The sequence below is a fragment of the Lissotriton helveticus genome, chromosome 9, assembly GCF_964261635.1.
Source record: "Lissotriton helveticus chromosome 9, aLisHel1.1, whole genome shotgun sequence".
In the NCBI taxonomy this organism is placed as follows: Eukaryota; Metazoa; Chordata; class Amphibia; order Caudata; family Salamandridae; genus Lissotriton; species Lissotriton helveticus.
The window spans coordinates 494,104,007-494,124,024 of record NC_136070.1 but is presented as its reverse complement, the minus strand read 5'-3'; the positions used below and the strand labels follow the sequence as shown (position 1 = coordinate 494,124,024).

Below are 20,018 nucleotides of genomic sequence, written 5' to 3'. Positions count from 1 at the left end.
AGGGAAAGCGTTGGATAGCGTAGGGGTAAAAATTACTATTCCCACTCCAGAGGGTGCAACATTAGGGAAAGCGTTGGATAGCGTAGGGGTTTAAATTACTATTCCCACTCCAGAGAGTGCAACAGTAGGGAAAGCGTTGGATAGCGTAGGGGTAAAAATGACTATTCCCACTCCAAAGGGTGCAACAGTAGGGAAAGCGTTGGATAGCGTAAGGGTAAAAATTACTATTCCCACTCCAGAGGGTGCAACAGTAGGGAAAGCGTTGGATAGCGTAGGAGTAAAAACTATTCCCACTCCAGAGGGTGCAACAGTATGAAAAGCGTTGGATAGCGTAGGGGAAAAAATTACTATTCTCACTCCAGAGGGTGCAACAGTAGGGAAAGCGTTGGATAGCGTAGAGGTTTAAATTACTATTCCCACTCCAGAGTGTGCAACAGTAGGAAAAGCTTTGGATAGCGTAGGGGTTTAAATTACTATTCCCACTCCAGATCGTGCAACTGTAGGGAAAGCGTTGGATAGCGTAGCAGTAAAAATTACTATTCCCACTCCGGAGAGTGCAACAGTAGGGAAAGCGTTGGATAGCGTGGGGGTAAAAATTACTATTCCCACTCCTTGAGGGTGCAACAGTAGGGAAAGCGTTGGATAGCATAGGGGTAAAACTTACTATTCCCACTCCAAAGGTTGCAACAGTAGGGAAAGCGTTGGATTGCGTAGGTGTAAAAATTACTATTCCCACTCCAGAGAGTGCAGCAGTAGGGAAAGCGTTGGATTGCGTAGGGGTAAAATTTACTATTCCCACTCCAGAGGGTGCAACATTAGGGAAAGCGTTGGATAGCGTAGGGGTTTAAATTACTATTCCCACTCCAGAGAGTGCAACAATAGGGAAAGCGTTGGATAGCGTAGGGGTAAAAATTACTATTCCCACTCCAAAGGGTGCAACAGTAGGGAAAGCGTTGGATTGCGTAAGGGTAAAAATTACTATTCCCACTCCAGAGGGTGCAACAGTAGGGAAAGCGTTGGATAGCGTAGGGGTAAAAATTACTATTACCACTCCAAAGGGTGCAACAGTAGGGAAACCGTTGGATAGCGTAGGGGTAAAAATTAGTATTCCCACTCCAAACGGTGCAACAGTAGGGAAAGCGTTGGATAGCGTAGGGGTTTAAATTACTATTCCCACTCCAGAGGGTGCTACAGTAGGGAAAGCGTTGGATAGCATGGGGGTAAAAACTACTTCCCACACTACTCCCGCTTTAACACACAACACACTACACATACAAAAAATACCCAATTAATATTCATTTCAATTAATCAATTAATAACAATTAATATTATTAAATTGATGTAATTATAAATGAACTAATTAACACATATTAATTACCAATTAATTAACAATAAATACCAATAAATAAATACAATCTCTATAATTAATTACATTTAATGATATCACACCCTATTCCCCTATAAACACACAACACACTACACATAAATAAATCACATCATTTAATCACTTATTAATTATTATTTACCAATTAATTATTATTTACCAATAACACAAAATTAAATATATTAACACATTAACTCTAATTAATGTAATTAACTAATTAATATTAATTAATTTCCAATTAATTAATTAACAATAAAAATGTAATATATTAGCACATTAACTCCAATTAATTTAATTTACTAATTAATAATATTTAATTACCAATTAATTAATTAACAATAACCAAAAATTATATATTTTAGCACATTAACTCAAAATAATGTAATTAACTAATTAATATTATTTAATTACCAATTAATTATTAATTAACAATAACACAAAATTACATATATTAGCACATTAACTCTAATTAATTTAAATAACTAATTAACATTAATTAATCACCAATTAATTATTAATTAAAAATGTTTACAAAAATATATTAATTAATTGAATATTATTAAATTACTTCCCACCCTATTCCCCTATAAACCCACAACCCGCTCTGATACTAAAACGCAAAATGTAAACAAAATTACTAATTTTCTAACATACATTACAAAACATATTTAACTAACATATAAACAACATAATAAAATACAAATTTCGATATTATTAACACACATACCTTAAAAAACGATATTCTGTCTGTCGATATTTTACACATCGATATTCTATACCATACATACCTTAAAAAACAATATTCTGTCTGTCTATATTTTATACATCGATATTCTATACCAATGATATTAAAACTTCGATATTAATGTATATCGATATTTTATTTTCGATATTTTGTCTCACTACCAAATATACTGATAACAAATTAAAACCATATAAAAACGAAGGAGAACCCCAGTATATAAAAACCGTTTAAAATATTTAGTTTCATCAAGCAGCAATCCAGAAAAACTACCAATACTACATTTGAAAAGCACAGTGCAAATAATAATATAAAGTGCATAGTGCAAGGAACAGGTACAAGAAAGGTCTTATCATCTAACATGGGCTAATAGATTTCGAACGAATAACCCACACCCATCCCAAGAACTTAACGACAGCGACCACTACCGGCTCTTCCAATGATGTAGATAAAATCCTAACAGCCTCATTGCGCGACCTAGTTCGCATGTTCTGACATACAGGTTTCAACCATCTATGCCTAGGTTTGTGATAGGCTGGACAATTTCAATGTAAATACCTTTGTGGGGAGAGAACCCACCCTAAACTGATGGTATAATTGTCTTTCTTTGGGGGTGGTAATTAGGTCCCAATAGACTTCATACTTGGCTTCATGTTTTAGGTCAAGAAATGCTCTAGACAGGGAAGGCTCATTAAGGGCCGCATAGCGCTTGGTTACAACCATGTTCCAGTATGCTCCCTTAAACTCTGCCTTGGACGGGAAAAACAAAATCCCCTGGGTTGGTCCATAACCTACTCATACCCATCTCACTAAGTGTATTCCTCACACACCTTAACCATGAAATTTTGTTTAAGACATCTGAGTTCTTGACCTCATTTAATGCCAGTGCGTAGTGTTTTAACTCTGGAGTCACCCAAATCCTCCTCCAATAAGTAACTGGCCTAAACTGTGCCACATCCCTAATAGAGTGGCAGCCCAAATCCAAAAACAGTGGTAACAGCGGGGTTGACTGTGGAAGCCCAATTAAAGACCGCATAAACTTGTTTTGCGCTAAACCAAAAAATCCAGGTTAGCATAGCCCCACAGCTCAGCCCCGTAGAGGATTGAGGCACCAATTTTGGTATGGTATATTTGGAGGACCGGGGCTATCGGTTTTGTGTAAGAGGATCTATGCTCTTTAATCAATACAGCTGACAATTGGGCATGCTTAACTGTGAGGAGTTCTACTTGAGGTTTCCAACTCACATTGTAATCAATAAAAAACCCCAGGTAGGAAAAGATATCTGTTTGTTCCAATGCACCGTCCCTCATTTCAACTCTGCCGACAGTCAACTTACGTTTGTGCAGGACCATGTACTTTGTTTTGTCCACATTGACAATTAATTCATGGTCCTCACAAAACTCCTCGAATCTAGAAAGGGCTCTTTGAAGACCCTTTCTTGTTTTTGAAAGGATGAGAGTGCCGTCGGCAAACATGAGTAGGGGGATCCTACTCCCCGCTAGGGAAGGTGCGTCGGTAGGGAAATCCTTGAAATAACTCACCACCCCATTTATATATAGCGAGAAGAGCGTCGGGGCCAATACCTACCCCTGCCTAACCCCCTTCTCTTTTGGAAACTTATGGGTGAGGCTTCCCTGTACACTCCATCTCACCTGCGCATAGCTTGCAGTATGTAGCTTGACCAAAAGAACCAGGATCTTAGGTGCCTAGCTGCAAAAAACAGCGCCACATCTTGGTTCGGGGAATGAGATCGAAAGCAGACTTCAAGTCGACAAAGGCAGCATATAAGGTGCCTCCCCTATTACCACAGTGCGCCAGTAGACAAGTATAAATCTGAACACCTTTTCTATGGTACTTGTACAAGACTGAAAGCCCGCCTGTAGGTGGGACAGGATGTTGGATTCCTCCAGCCACGACTGAAGTCTATTTAGAATCATTCTTGCCAGGACCTTTTGTATGTAATCTAATAGGCTGATGGGCCTATAGTTCCCTTGAATTGTACGATCCCCTTTTTTATAAATAGGTAAAATTTCCGCTCCTGCACACGTACTTGACATTGGTGCACCACTAGCCACTGCGTTTGCTAAGAGCTGAATATATTCCACCCAGTTTGATAAGTCATGGAGGAAGAGATCAGCGGGGATACAATTGGGCCCCGGAGCCCTTCCTCTTGGTACTGATTGAAGTGCAATTTCCACCTCATGCTTAGTAAAGTGTAGATTAATATCCGGAGGTCGAATGACTTGAAATTCTTGATTAGCCTCTGCACTTGAAAACTGTGCTGAAAAATGGGAGATCCACCTGTCGGGCTCCACATAGTTATGGGGGACATTATTAGGAACACCACTACCCCGTCTCACCAATTGCCAGAACGCACACATATTCCTCCCTAGGGATGCTTCCAGCAAATCCCCCCAATGCTGTTCATCCCAGGCCCTTTTGGCATAGTACTGAGCACTCTTGTAGTCGGACCTAGCCTTACAAATTGCAGCCCTGTCCTTGGATCTAATTGCTGCGGTAAAGATTTATATATGCCTGGCGGCATGAAGTGCCATACCAGGCGGCTGCTTTAAGATCGATACGACGCCTGGGATTCTTGCTTCTCTTAAGTAAGTAAGTAGGTAAATCTTTATTGCTTGATTAATTAAAATCTTAACTGTCTGTACAATAAAACATGTAGTTAGCACAATTTGATATTCCCTTAAAAGCTAAGACTACTACTTGGAATTATGTACTAAAATTATGTTAAACTTCATTAGTTCAGGCAGAGTCTGGGTGGAAGTCTGGGTGTTAAAAGCTAGGACAATATATTCTAAAAAACCTGAATTTAACTGGTTAATATTACATGTGCTAAAATTGTATTAAACTTCATTAGTTCAGGCTGAGTCTGTGTGCAAATCCAGAGCTTTCGTCTTCTCCTGGGCCCATAGATCTTAATTGGGTTCATGGGTGAGCACCTGGCGGGGAGCCTCAGGCGGAGTTGAATATGCTCGGGTTTCTTCGCCTAGTTTTTTTGTAAAAAACATTATTTTTATTTATTTCTGTCAATGATCAGGTGCAACACAAGTGCAGCACTCCACAGTCAGGAGACTACTGCAAGCAGATCAAGAGACATAAATCGTTCCACACCTCTGATCACCTTTGAACACCCCTCCAACCCTTCCCCTCCCTCCCAGTCCCTACCCAACCCCCCCCAATGCCCCCCCACCCGGATACCACCCCAGCCCACAGCACGTGTGTGTCTCTGTTCCAAAGCATGACATCGAATAATACTGTGTATACATCTCCTCAGGTACCACCTCCATTATCTCCCTCAGCCACATCCTCAGGTTCCGTTGGTGGAACTTGGTCAAGGCCCCTATAATCTGCCCATCTCTTCCATATTTTGTAGTGTTTTCTAGGGCATCCCCGGTCTTCAAATACAGGATGTTCCAACCCCATACAAAAATCCAATCCCTTCTTCCATACCGATATTGGGGGTGCTCTCGTACTTTTCCAGGCCTGGGCTATATCTCGTTTGGCGGTGGTAAGGCCCAACAAAAGGAGATGCCTCTTATACACATTGCCCCCCACCTCCTCCAGCACGTGTAAGAGTCCCAACCTGGGGGTACGGGGGTGGTCCCATCCCAGCACTTCAGACAAGCAGTCCCATACCCCCTTCCAATACCTATTCAAGCCCTCGCAGGCCCACACCGTATGAAACAAGGTACCCACCTCTCTACCACATCTCAGGCAATCCGGTGACGCAATCAATCCCGCTTTCCACAATCTCTCCCTCGTATAATATGCCTGCCCTATGCAGATATTTAAATTGGATGAGCCTAAGGCGCACCGCTATCGCCGCCCCCCGGAGAGCTTCCAGGGCCTCCCTCCAATCCTCCACCTCCAGTACACCTACATCGCGCTCCCAGGAGTCTTTCAACTTTTGTAAGGCGGAACAGCAATGCGTGACCAGAGTCTGGTAAATGCGAGATACTTTCTTATCAACTAGGTCCCCCATAAACACCTTCGCCTTAAGAGGGCTAAATTCTGGCAAGGCGTCTAGGCCTACCAAACTAGGCGCAAGGGCATGGCGAAATTGCAAGTATTTAAAAAACTGGGTCTTGGGCTTGTCAAACTCTTCACTAAGAGCTTGAAAGGATTTAAGGACTACGCCAGACATAACATCCCCTAGCGTTGAAACCCCTATGGAGTCCCATCCCCCAAAGCCTCGCAGTGAGGCCAGCGCCGGGAAGCGACCATTGTCCACAGAGGGGTCTCCTCCGTCAACCTGCCCCACCAACCCATACGACGCAGCGCCTGTCTCCAGATTTGAAAAACCACTTGCGTGGCTTGCGGTAGCCGCCTTTTCAACCAAGCTGAATATAGGATCTTATGGAGGGCGTCATGTCCCATCAGGTAGCGCTCTAGGGCATAGGCCGGGTCAGCCCTATCACAGTACCACCATTCGTTTAGGATCAGTAGGTGGGAGGCCTGATAGTACGACAGGAGATCAGATGTCGCAAGACCACCACAGTATGTGGAAAGGAAGCAAGTACGTAGTGCCACTCTTACCGCACTCCCTGCCCTTAAAAAAGCGCCCCATCGCCGAATTGACTTGCCGGAACCAAAGGGGGGCGATGGGATGTGGATGGTTCTGCAGTTGATACAGCAGTCGCGGGAGAGCAACCATTTTAAAAATCGCTGAACGGCCATAGATAGTGAGAGGCATACGGACACTTCCCCAAAAATCCGCATGATCTCCAGGATACGCGGGCCCGACCTATTAATGTTTGTAATAAAGAACAGGACATCATCCGCGTATAATGCAATCCTATCCGACGGCCCACCGTCCCACTCGAAGCCTCTCAGCTGCGCATCAATGAGCACCCATGCTGCCAATGGCTCCATGGCTAGTGCAAATAGATAAGGCGACAGGGGGCAGCCCTGTCGGGTGCCTCGCCCTATACGGAATTTACCAGAGGTAGCCCCCGCCACCCTCACTGACGCCGTCAGATCTGTGTAGAGCAATTTAAGGTACAACAGAAACTTGGGGCCTCGGTTAAGGCGTGGCAGCAACGCAAACAGGTATGTCCAACTTAAGGAATCAAATGCCCTATCGATATCAGCCAACAGAAGGGCCGCCTGCTCCCCGGTGCTCCTCACAGCTTCCACCAATATCTAAGCGCGTCTAATATTATGTCGTGTTGCTCTATGTGGCATAAACCCGGCTTGGTCCGGGTGGACCAGCTCCGAGATATAGGGAAGGAGGCGATTAGCCAGAGCTTTGGCCAATATTTTGGCTCCTATGTTAAGGAGGGAGATAGGGCGGTAAGATTCATGCCTCTCCGGGGGTCTACCCGGCCTTAGGAACACTACCACCTCCGCGTGTCGCCAGTCCGTCGGTAATCGACCCTGTTCTTGAGCCGCCTCCAGCGCCACCCTGTAGTGCGTACCCAACTGAAGCTCGTATTGTTTATAAAATTCGCAGGGGAATCCATTAGGTCCCGGCGCCTTCCCTGTATTAAGCTGACCCAGAGCCTCACCCAGCTCCTCCGCAGTTAAGGGGAGTTCAAGACAGTCGCGTGTCTCGTCCGATACTGCCCGCGGCGGTAAATCTGCTATAAACTTTTGTGTCCGCCGGAAGACACTCCTGTGGAACATATTGTGTAGCATAGTACCCTGCAAAGCTACTCGCCAACTCATACAGTTCTGTAATCGTGACCCCAGCCTCATCCGTGAGCCCAGGTAATACCTGTGCCCGCAGCGCGTTCTGGCAAAGTCTATGGAGCATAGTGCTCGACTTATCACCCCACTGGTATACCCTACTACCCGTTGTCAGCCATACCTGTTGAGCCTCATCCAATAGCAGGGACGCATATGATTGCTGTGCCAGTAGCAGCTGCCCTAGCCCACCACTCTCCTCCGCCCTATTACAATGGGCCTCCAGGGCCTCAACTCGCGCCGCTGCCCTCACGCGGTCATCTTTACGCTGCCGACGGGCCACCGCACAACACGCAATGTCGATTCTGCGCAACGTGGGTTTCATAGCTTCCCAGAGCACCACTACATTAGCCACTGTGCCCACGTTGTCCGCCCAGTAGTGGGCGATAGCTTCCCTCATGTGTTTCTTATAGTCTTCGCGCTGGAGAAGCCACTTGGAGAGGCGCCACCAGAATGGCTGCCTTTCCGTATCCAACACGACATCTACCGCAACTGGGGAATGATCCGACAACCCCCGGGGCAGAATGGCTGCCGATTTCACCCTAGGCAGCGACGCACTGGGGACAAACACACAGTCTAAGCGAGAGAAGTACCCATGAACCGCTGAGGGATACGTATACTCCCGGGCACGGGCATGTAGGTGCCGCCAAGTGTCAACCCAGCCCAAGCCCCGCGCCAAATCACACAGCCTAGTGGGCTTGTCCGCTACCTGTCCCCCCCCCCGGGCCTACAGCGATCCATCCGGCCACTCATCACATCATTCCAATCTCCACCTAGCTCCGCCAGCGCCTCAGGTATATCCGCCCATACTGCAAACAATCTTACCACCAATGACCACTGCAAGGGAGGAGGGGCATACACGCTTCCCAGCACGACAGGTTCCGCACCAATCATACCCTTGACAAATATGTACCTGCCCTGTGGGTCAATCCACTGCTTCTCATGAGTATAGGACAGGCGGCGGTGCACCAGGACAGCCACCCCCCTGCACCCCCTGGCAAACCCTGCATGATACACCTGCTGGTATCCATAGCGCTGCAAGCTGAGTACTTTGATACCAAGCATATGCGTTTCCTGGAGCAATAGGACATCCGCCCCTTCCCTCTTCCCCCACCTCAAGACAGCTCCTCTCTTTACTTTATCCAGCAGCCCCCGTACATTCCAGCTAAGTATACGCATAGATGCCATTGGCAACACCAGCCCCGAACCTTCATCCGCCATCCCTAATTGCACAGTTCAAGAGTCCCAGAGACCGGCCCGAGGGACGCACACACATGAAAACTATGAGACTTCCCATACAACGTGCACAGTGAACAAACCCCCCCTACCGAACAGCCTCCCCAACTCCCCCCCTCACTCCCATCCCCCCCCACCCCCGTACCTCAAGAAAAACTGAAGTACCTGTCGCGGCCTGGACCGCCTCGGGCCCCAAACGCAGGACCCAAGACCATCCACACCAATGGATCCCCAAAAACACCCCCATGCGCCCAGAACCCTCCCCCAACAACTAAGGGAGGAGGCCCACCCTGGACAAACCCCCCACCCCTTACCCAAGTGCCCCAGAATGTCACACAACATCGTGTGGGAGCAAGCGTCAAGGATCCTATGCCCCGGAGGCCACCACTGGAAAGCGTCTCTCATGACCACCCTGGCATAGGAGGTGAGTACATACCAGGGTCTCACAAAGGGTAACTGAACAGTCACGGATCCACACTAGGTTCCCCCTCCTGCGCCGTTCTTCGCCACCTGTAGCTCCTCCCGGATCGGAACGCCTCCGGGACCTGGACCTCCAGTGCCCCTTCTTCCGTTCACTTCGAGCCGTTTGCGCCCGTGAGCCTCCATGGAATGAATCGGAGTCCAGGCTCAGCGGCGTGTGGGCTCGTAACTGCACAGTTTCTTCCGTCCAATGAAAAACTTCCTCCGGAGTGTTGAAGAAGGGCGTCCGGGACTGAAACACCACCCGCAGGCGGGCCGGGTAGAGTAGGGCGTAGGGAAGGTTAAGAGCGCGTAGCCGTGCCTTAGCCGCCATAAAGGATTGCCTCTGTTGCTGCACCAGCCTGGTATAGTTCGGTAAAATCAAGATTTTCTGCTTTTCACATGTCAGAGAGTCTTTCGCCCTCGCCTCCTTCAGGATAGTGTCCCTACTATTGTGATAATTAAGCAGTTTGGCAATCACTGGGTCTGGGGCGGGCTCCAATAGGCGGCTTCTGAACCAGGGCTCGGTGGGACCGTTCTATCACGAAGCAGCGTGACAGGGACTCGGGGGGAAGACAACTTTCTAGCCATTGAGTGAGGAAGCGCTCCATGTTGCCCTTCTCACAGCCTTCCGGGAACCCAACGAACCTGAGGTTGTTGCGTTGGGCCCGTCCTTCCGCGTCCTCCACTCTAAGGGCCAGCCCCTTCTGGATACCTTCCATGTCCGACATCTTGAGCTTGAGTGTCGCCACGTCGTCCTCTACCCCCGAAATCCGGGTCTCCGCCTCCGTGATGCGCGCCACTGCGTTTCTCAGGTCCTGGCGCAAGAGAGTGACATCAGCGCCCACTGCTCCAATTTTTGCGTCGAGCATGTCTCGCGACTGGGTGATCGCCGCCATCAGCGCCGCGTTGTCAGGTCCTTGAGTGTTCTGGCCACCAGCTGCTCCGGCTCCCCCGCACGGCCCCGTGTATTTATCTATTGGGCCCTGCTTTGCGGGGCCACTGCCCCCTCCGCCCCTGGTCATGGTCGGTCGAGCAATAAGGCTATCCGCTTCCGAATCTGGACCCCCAAGCCACGAGCCTTCTTTCACTGTAGTCGAAACTGGCTTCTGAGGGACTCTAGCCGCTAGTCGCTCCATTGAGGATGTCGCTGTTTACTCCGGGGCCCAACAGAGAAGCCAACCGCAGAGCGTCAGCCACCGCTCACCAGAAGCCCCGGCCGTCCAAGCCCCCTGTGCTGGCACTCCGATGAAGAAAAACAGGAGGGGGGGGGGGGCGGTCCACTTCCCGGCACACGGCCCTTGGTCTCCCCGGTGGCCGAATAAGAGTCTTTCGTATGGCCCCAGAGTCTATTGAGGGGGGGCCCGGGATGGCCAACTGCAACGCCCCAGAGCGATCCGGAGGAGGAATGTATTCAACTGCTGGCCCCACAAGGCCCGCCCTATGACCTCAGGCAGCCCCCGGTCTCGCAGGACACCCCTCAGTGCACTCGCCGGGGGCCGACCTGTCCCCCGAGTCTGTGCAGCCGCCGCAGCCCCAGTGCACAGCTATCCCAATTGGAATAAGGGGGGGGGGAACCTCCCCTCCCGCTATGGAGGTTGCTCTCTAGCAGGGCAGTCCAGCGGCCGCTTGCCCCAGCTCCAAATAGTGTCCCTCAGCTGCAAGGGCGTCGCAGCTGTCCGTGGTTGTCCCCCGGGAGCCCACCTGCTCCCCACCGTCGCACCTCGATGGCCGCTGCACACCCCGGCCGGGGGGCACGAAACTCCAGGCGCCGGTCTCACGGCCCGTTATCAGGCCTCCCGACGGATCCCAGCTGCTGCCCCTGACGGCACCTCTCCTCTACCAGGTCTCCGCCGCCAGCACCTGTCCTGGCGCCCTACCAGGACGTGTAGGAGCCGTGCAGAATGTAGCGGTCGCCGGCCGTTCTCTGTGGCCCCAGGCCGCCGTCAGCGCGTCCGAGCCTGGGATGCGAAACTCGAGATCCCCGGCTCCGTTTCCCTGGTCTAGGCCTCAAAGGGGCGCTTCGCACCACACAGCGTCTCGGGCCCTCCTCGCTCCGCACAAGACACCGGAGCGCTGCCACTCGGTCCCGGACCCCGTGCTCAGGATGGGGGCACCTGAAATCGGGGTAGGGGCAGGATAGTCGTCGGATAATTAGTGGGCCGGTCGGAGCTCGCCTAAGCTGCGACCGCCATCTCTGATCGGCAAGCCACGCCCCCCCTTCTTCGCCTAGTTTTTTCTGTGCTTCTTCCATAAAACGGACAAAGCTGCAGAGTAACCTTACGTTGGCCCCTTCAAAACACGCCTTCACTGCCTGTCTGCAGGACCGGATATGCAGTGCATTTATATGTGGTTTTAACAGTTCTCTCCTCTCCGGATCGAGAGTCTTACAGATACACAGAAGGTGCAACACATCTTCTTTGGTTTCTCCACAGAGTCCTCAGAGGGTGGTTGTAGGTGGGCGTTTCCAAGGGGGCATATGAGTTTGAGCAGGTAGAATCCCCATCCTCATTGCCAAAAAGCGTTCCTTCAGCATTCTGGAGAAGGTGGTGCCTAGATACGGTTGTGGTAAGCATTTTGAATAGCTTTGAATCACAAACCAGCTGTGTGCCCTCCTGATTAGGTCTGCTCGGTCTTTTTGAGTAGAGGGGAGGTTCATTGATTTGTTAACCAGGGTTTTGTCGTTATTGTAAGGTAGACCAGATTCCCAGATGTTCTGCAAGGCTAACTTGCTGATCCCTAATTGAATGTAAGCCTTGGCCGGGGAGTTGTTTTTCCGTATAATTTCTTTCCAAAGAAATGAGTTCAGTGATCCGGCTGCGGAGCTCTTTATTTTGTACCAGGTTTTGACGTACGCGCCTTTCCGGTTTATTGACTGGTTTGGGAATCCGAATTCCAGTCTTAGTTGCGCTGGAGAGGTGTATTTTGGCAGTTTGAATATTATTCTCAGCGCTTTGGAGACTGTTTTGTCTAAGGTTGCTTCGTCCTTCCCTCTCATGGCCTCGCTGCCGTAAGTTATCGTCGGGAGGAGCTTAGCTCGTAGTACTTCAAGCAATGTGAGCAGGTTTGGACCAGTTATTTTGTTTTTGAGGTTTTTCAAGGTGATAGCTAGGAGGGTCCCTCGCCTTTGTATTGCCTCTTTTTGTTGGTCGAACAAACCTTTGTTGCCATTAATGATCCTTAGATAATTGTACTCTTTGACCACTTCGAGATTACAATCTCCCAGCTGCCATTTTTTTTTTTTTGCACCTCGCTTGTTTAGTACCATAATTTTTGATTTGTCTAAGTTGATTTCCAGCCCATTCCTTGTGGCAAAGTCATTTGTGGTGTTAGGTAAATGTTGAAAGCCTACTTGGGTTTGGCTGATTAAAACCAGATCATCGGCATACTGTAGATTTGAAAGTGAAAGGCCACCCAGATTTGGCGTGTGGTGGTTGCAATTATCTAATTCCGTCGAGAGAACTGCTATGAAAAGGTTAAATAAAGTTGGAGCGAGGACGCAGCCCTGTTTTAGGCCTCTGGACGTTGGAATCTGCCTGGACACGATGGTGCCGCTCCCCAGCTTTATTTGGACCCATGTCTCTGTGTGTAATAAAATAAGTTGGTTCAGGAGGGGAGGAGGAATTCCCCATCGGGCTAGTTTTGACCATAATTTTCCTCTGTCGATACTATCAAAGGCGGCTATGTAGTCGATGAAGCAAACAAATAATGATTGGCTGGTTGCTTTTACGGAGTCGGCTAGCAGAGAGAGGGCCAGAATATTTGTGGTGGTCCCCAGGTTTTCCTGGAACCCTGTTTGGTTAATTGGGATTCATGTTTTTTCCCTGGCCCAATCCTGTAGTTCGGCCAATATAAGGCCTGCATAGTATTTGGCCTAGATGTCAATAAGAGCTATAAGCCTATAGTTTTTTGGGTCGCTCTTGCAGCGTTTTTTATAGATGAGGGATATGATTGAGCCTTTCCACGATTCTGGTATTATTCCTGTGTTGGTGATGCTGTCAAAGAGTGGTAGTAGTCCCGTGGACCAATATTTAGGGTCTTGTTTGTATAATATTGGGGGCAAACCGTTTGGCCCTGGTGCTCCCTCACGTCGGCTTTGGTTGATTCTGCTCTCGATCATTTTAGGAGGGAAGCACAATGGCAAGACACTCCCTTGGGGGTCATGAGATGGTTGGGCACCATAAAGCTCAGCTTGATTTTGCAGGTTGCTGTGTAGTTCTGAGTCAAAGTAAGTTTGTAAATGGTTTGCCCAAACATCCTCCGTTATATACGAGTTGATCCCTGGTGCCTGTGGGTTCTCTATGCGCTTGACCGTTTGCCAGAATCGTGCGCCGTTGTTCCTTTTTACGTCGTGCAATAATTTTGCCCATAATGATTCTGCGCTGTCTTTCTTTGCGCGCCAAATGATTTTGTTTTTCCTGATCCGAAGCTTCCTTAGTTCTTCTGCAGCTCCGTCGATCAAATCGGTTTGGCAGAGGGTGCGAATTGCTCGATTTATGTCTCCCCTTATTAGTCTTAGTTCGGCGTGTTGGGTTGGGGAGAAGTGGAAGCTATGGTTTTTTGCTGCCCTCACTCCTTGTTTTTGTTGGTACTCACTTTTGGCTACTTGCGAATCTATTGAAGAGGCAGGCAGACCTAAGGTTTTGGTAAAAGTTTCCCAGGCTGGGACGATGTTTACTTGTAAGGGTTTGATATCCTCCCACAGGGTTTTTGCCGCAGTTGATAGTCTTTCAAGTTTGCAAATTATGCATTTGATTCTTCTGTGTTGGTATCTTTTTGTTAGGTGGGGGACCAAATTTGCTTCGCTTAATAAAATAACTTTTAAGCTTCAAAAACAATTCCTCGTGGACCTGTTCAATTTTAACCTTCAACTCCCCCTGCGTGACACAGGTCTGTAACTTGCCAATGGCATTAACTAACAGGCTTTTCATTTCAACCAAATGCTCTTCGTGTTGGAAAACATTTGCCCACTTGACACGTCTAGTGTCATTGGTCAGTCTAGCCTCAACAAAATCAGTCTGTGTGGTAAAACTAGCTCCACATACTTACATTGAACTTAATACAGAGAGCAAAAGGGGGTTATGGTCACTCTCAGGTCTTTCATAGACCTCCGTGTCTACAAGGTTACACCAGATCTCCTTGTTTAACAGAAAAAAAGTCAATTCTGCTGGTACTTAAACCATTGTTAAGTATGAGAACCTAATTTATCTGACTTGGTTCTTCCATTGACAGCCCTTATCCCATTCTCCAAACAGAATACTTTTAGTTGGAGAGCTACACTTGACCATTTTTTGATAGCAGGAATGTCTAACTGGGGGATGGACCACTCTGGATCCTCCTCAGTGCCAAGATTAACATCTTGAATGTCTAGAGGTTCAAACGTACAATTAAAATCACCAGCTATTATGACATTATTACCAGCTCTGTGATCTAATAAAAACAAGTCTAAAGAGGTAACAATAGGGGAAGCTTTCCCCCCTTGCAAACCTCTAGAATAGACATTATTAAGTAAAATATCAGGCACAGTTACTCTTGATAGACTTACTATTAGAATGTCCCTGGAATCAATATGGAGCTCCTGTGCTGAGTACTGCTCAGTCTGTCTGACCCAAGTGGTCAATCCACCCTTGGGTCTTCCACGCGGTCCTTTTTCCGCAGCTTTCGCACAGTTTATATAGCCTTGGCGAAATACTGCATCGCTAGCCCGTGTTTCTTGAAAACACAATATGTCAGCCTGCTCAACAAATTTAGACAAATCTGCAGAGATTGTTTTTTGAGAAAGCCCTGCAATGTTCCAGGAAACTAACTTGACACCTATCGCATCACAGAGATTATTACCATGGCCTAATTGGTCACAAAAATCCTTCACCATCCCAGCAACACCAGCTGCTGCCTGCATAGAATTGTCAGGTGGACCCCTGGCATTAACCCTACCCATGTCCCTTCTTGACCTGCCCCCCAATTTCCTATGCCCCTCTCCTGCTAACGGTATTAGGGGTATGTTGCCTGGCTTCTTGCATACAGGAGCCCCGTCCCCCCTCTTGGGGTAGATTGTGACTGAAGAGTCATATTACACTCTTTAGCAGATTGCAGTCAATCAATATCCTCCAATGTGGAGAGGAGTTCAAATCTATTTAATGTCGGGACTACATAATCATAGGGACCTCGAACCTGAACAATATTTTTTGCACTATCCCTAGCTATAACGGGCGGTAAAGAAGCCCGATAGAAAAAACCCAAGGGCATGATGAGAATAATATCTTCACTCAAAATCCTTGTGCCTGCCCTTTCCAAGATTGTTTGCACAAGAGATGGGGACCCACAACTAAGCACCACACAATTCCCTCTAAAGTATTTCTGATTATGCCCTACCCATGGGACTCTGCGAACCATTTTAAATTCTCGAAATAGGGAATCACCCAACCCGGTTCTAGTGTTTAGCATGTGTAACGCTTTATTCTTTAGCGACTCACATTGTTCAACATTATTTGCAGAGAGTACTGGTACATTAGAGAGGACAATGGTATAAGGTGTTGCTTCCGGAGGAAGATTGAGAGAAATGCTAGGAGTGGTATTCCTACCCCGTGTGGTACCCAGATCCCGACTCCATTGTTGTTCCCTAGTGCATACAGAATCATTGGGTATGGTGTGTAGACTACTCGCAAGGGCATTGGGAACTAGTCCTAACCTACCATCACTGCGGTCACTGCGGTCTATCTCATTAGGTTGACTTTTACTGTGCACTGTAGCTAAACTGGATACAGTTGACTGGCCATTTGTGACCTTACCCAAAGTTGACGTTGGTAATAATAGATGTTGCTCTAGTTTTGACAACCTCGTGTCTATTTCTGACAGTTTGGTTAATAGGGGATCTAACAAAGCCACAATTTTCTCACCCGTTTTGGAAAGGAGAGTCTCCTTAAAATCCCTAAACACATGTTTAATGTGGGCTCTATCCTCTACCTTGTCTCCAGTTAAGCTATTATTGGCTATTGAGGAAGCAACTACATGACCCCCTCATTGTCTGTGCATTTACTCCTTGTTTTAGCCACCGTACTAGCACGGGTTGAAATTTGCGGCTGCCCACGCGCCTTCCGTATTTTGTTATGAACCTCCCCCACCTTTATCTGCTCCGATCTCTGTTGTCGTGTGAGTATCTTAGGAGAGGGGGAAGGATCAAGAGATACAATACTACCATTAGATGAATGGTTACTTGCTTCAGAAGTATATAACTGGGCAGTCACCAAATGAGTAGGGTCTACAGTTGGAGCCTCAGTAGGGGGGAGACTAGATGTATAAGCTCCTATTGAGACTCGATGGGGTTGGGGATCTAGGGAGAGTCTTTTTTCAGTAAGCTTAATCTCATGCATGAAAACCGACTCAGCCCGTGAAAGAAAAGCATCTAGTGCGCCCACAATCCCAGGACCACCCACTCCCCTACGAATAGCCTTAGACATGCTAAGTCTTGAAATTAAGAGACACCAAATTAAACCAAGTCTATAAATCACAGAAATCAGTGACACCAAATAAATATTTTGCGCTAACCAGAGAAGCCTTGATCACGAAAAGTTCATGCAAAGAGGAGTGGCCCAGCCCAGCCTCCTCCTGGCTCTGACGGGCTGCGTGGGGCCTCCGACGGTTTTAAGCGCCTCCTGGTGCTGAGCTGTGACGCGTTGGTCCTGCGCCACAGAAGGCTTCTGGGAGGTGTAGACCCCACTCTGCTAGGCGCAGTAATGGCGGTGAAGGCGGCAACGGCCGCAAGAAGCAACTGCAGTCCCCCAACTAAGGCTGCGTGAACCAGCAGGGCAGCGACGGACGATCCGATAAGAGGCAGCAGGGCAACAAGAAAGTCAAAACGTCCCACGTTGCGTGGGGCCTCCGACTGTTTTAAGCGCCTCCTGGCGCTGAGCTGTGACGCGTTGGTCCTGTGCCACAGAAGGCTTCTGGGAGGTGTAGACCCCACTCTGCTAGGCGCAGTAATGGCGGTGAAGGCGGCAAACGACCGTAAGAAGCAACTGCAGTCCCCCACCTAAGGCTGCGTGAACCAGCAGAGCAGTGACGGACGATCCGGTAAGAGGCAGCAGGGCACCAAGAAAGTCAAAACGCCCCGTTGTCATTTTCCTCCCTAAAACCAAAAGGTTTTCCTGCCAGTGTCAGCCTGATGACGTCTCTATGGTATTATGTGCATTGCTCCCAGACAGTAGACAAAGGGCTATGGGTGTGAGGAGAGGGTCTACTCCCTTGACAGAATGGTCTTGGGTGTGCAGCCAGCCCCTTCCTGAGTTTCAAAGCATGCCTACTCTGTCACTTTCAGATGCAAGTCACACCTAGGCCTGCCTCCCTTTTGTCTCTCTAGTCAGACTGGCTCCAACCCCAGTGGGAGGGAAGGAACTGACCAGAATTGGTATAGGTGGTGGTACAAGGATTGTCCTCCACCCACAAGTTGGCATTGGGCATACATGTGGACCCCGCAGACCTCTCCTCAGAAAACTCCTGGACATTAAAAGAATCAAAAGGAGAGCTGCCCTGCTATCTAAATCTTGACCTGCTTGTCTTAAACCCAAGACCCCAGAAGTGATTCCAAGGGTCAGTTTGCTGACCTCCTATTTGAGCTACAGGGAAACAACAAGCTTCCAGAGGCCTTTACTTGCTTTCCAGCTGAACAGTTCCATCTGGATCTGACCTGATCCTCTCTGTTGGCCACTGTGGGAGCAAGTTCTGACCCTCAAGTATTGTCTTCAAGGTCCTGGACCCTTATTTGTAGTCAGAGGTTTTCCTCCTTGATTAATGTAAGCTTAACCAGATTCAAAGCTGAGCATCAACACTAACTACATTGGCCGAAGGCTTCAGCAAATTCAATGCAGAGTAGCCCCAGATTAATGGCTTCACCAGGCTCAATACCGTCCAGTCACCCATCACTCCTACACCTCACACATTGGCTCCCAGTCATCGTCCAGCCTTTCCTGTGATCTAACTTTCAGCCTGATCCACAGAGGGCTCGTTGACAATCACATTTTTGTCCAGAAAACCTTCTAAGTCAGAAGGTAAACTTTCTACCAGGAAAAACCTGGTCCCTGAATCTGACCAGCTATCCATCAGGGTTGTCCTCATTGTTTGTCTTTAATCCATTTTAGTGCAATCTGATACTTGCAGTTGCCGCTTTGGTCTTTCTGGTGCTATTTTTTATTCAAATTTTGAAAATACATCAATTAATCAATAACATTATACAAGAGGGCACTCTAATGTTTGGTTGTCTGCGTTGAGTAGAAAGTTAGGTTATTTACATGAATTTCCAGTTTAAAGAATACACAGGTTCAAAAAAATAAACACCCATGGTTAAAAAATTCAAAATGTATCTTTCAGTTTATTTAAGTTTAACAATAATCCCTTCAGGAATGGCAATTATGTTTCTACCCGAAAATTCCTTTTACGACAAAATTGCAAATGTAGCCAGAGACGTTCTCTCATTTCAAAACTCTAGCTCAAGCCCAGAGTGGTGGAGACAAAAACAGGCAATCATTGGCAAAGCCAAGAGGTCTGGCATTGTCTGCGAACCTTTTGGCAAAACTTGTTTTTTTGTCATGTTTTTTTCAAACCATTATTGTTTGGGAAGCTACCATCTGTTCGTCACTCAAAAAAAAACATTGACTAAAGGCAAAAATGCGTTTTGGTCTCAAAAAGTACACAGTACTGTTGTACTTTCTGGTACTGAAGATAATGGTTTTTCATGTGGACGTGCTTCTTATGAGAGTGCAACATGCCATAAGTCATAGTGACTGAAGTGAGCTAATGTGCTGCCACTTGATACATGATCAAGTGGGTTGGATACAAATTTGAATGCCACAACCACAGACAAATGACTGTAATGTGGCTGAAAACTCCCATAGGCAACTTTGCCATACACAAAATGTTTGTAAAATCAAAAGGTCTTGGCTAACACAACCTAAAAAAGCCAATTGTTATGTCATTGGTGGCCAACCTCTTTGCCTTAAACAACGAAAGAAAGAAGGAAAGAAAGAAAGAAAGAAAAAAGTGGCTGCCCAGCTCCTACTCTTTCCTGTAATTTGTTTAAGAGCTACGCACCAGCTCCTGAAGTGAAGGGTGAAGTTGTGGAGTGCAGTATCGCGCATGATTTTCCCTGCCTCCCACACACAGGTTGTGACGCACTGTGATCACGCACACTTAACACTGCTGTGCTTGCATCATCAAGCTCTTGTGTCTACTTGGTGGCTATCTGGCATTGGGTTATTTTCGGCTGCCGGATGCTTTCTGTCCAGGCAATTAAGACCAATGATTTTTGTGGCTTCCAGAACAGACTTCCTTTCGGCATCAGCAGTTTCCAACTCAGTGGCCAATTCCCTGTGAGGTATTTAAAAGCTTTGTATGCCAGCGTCCTGGTTTGTTTAACTTCCTGAATAACAAAATATTTTCTTCTGGTGGAGGTACTGTCATTTGACTGTGCTTCTTTTTGATATCACTACTTTTTCAATGCA

The 20,018-nt window shown here is 47.5% G+C and overlaps 1 protein-coding gene across 5 annotated transcripts in view; it reads left to right on the top strand.

The window, feature by feature from the left end:
* SYT16 (synaptotagmin 16) overlaps positions 1-20,018 on the top strand; it is a 690,595-nt gene that overhangs the window by 363,752 nt on the left and 306,825 nt on the right. The gene's annotated exons all lie outside the window — the stretch shown is intronic.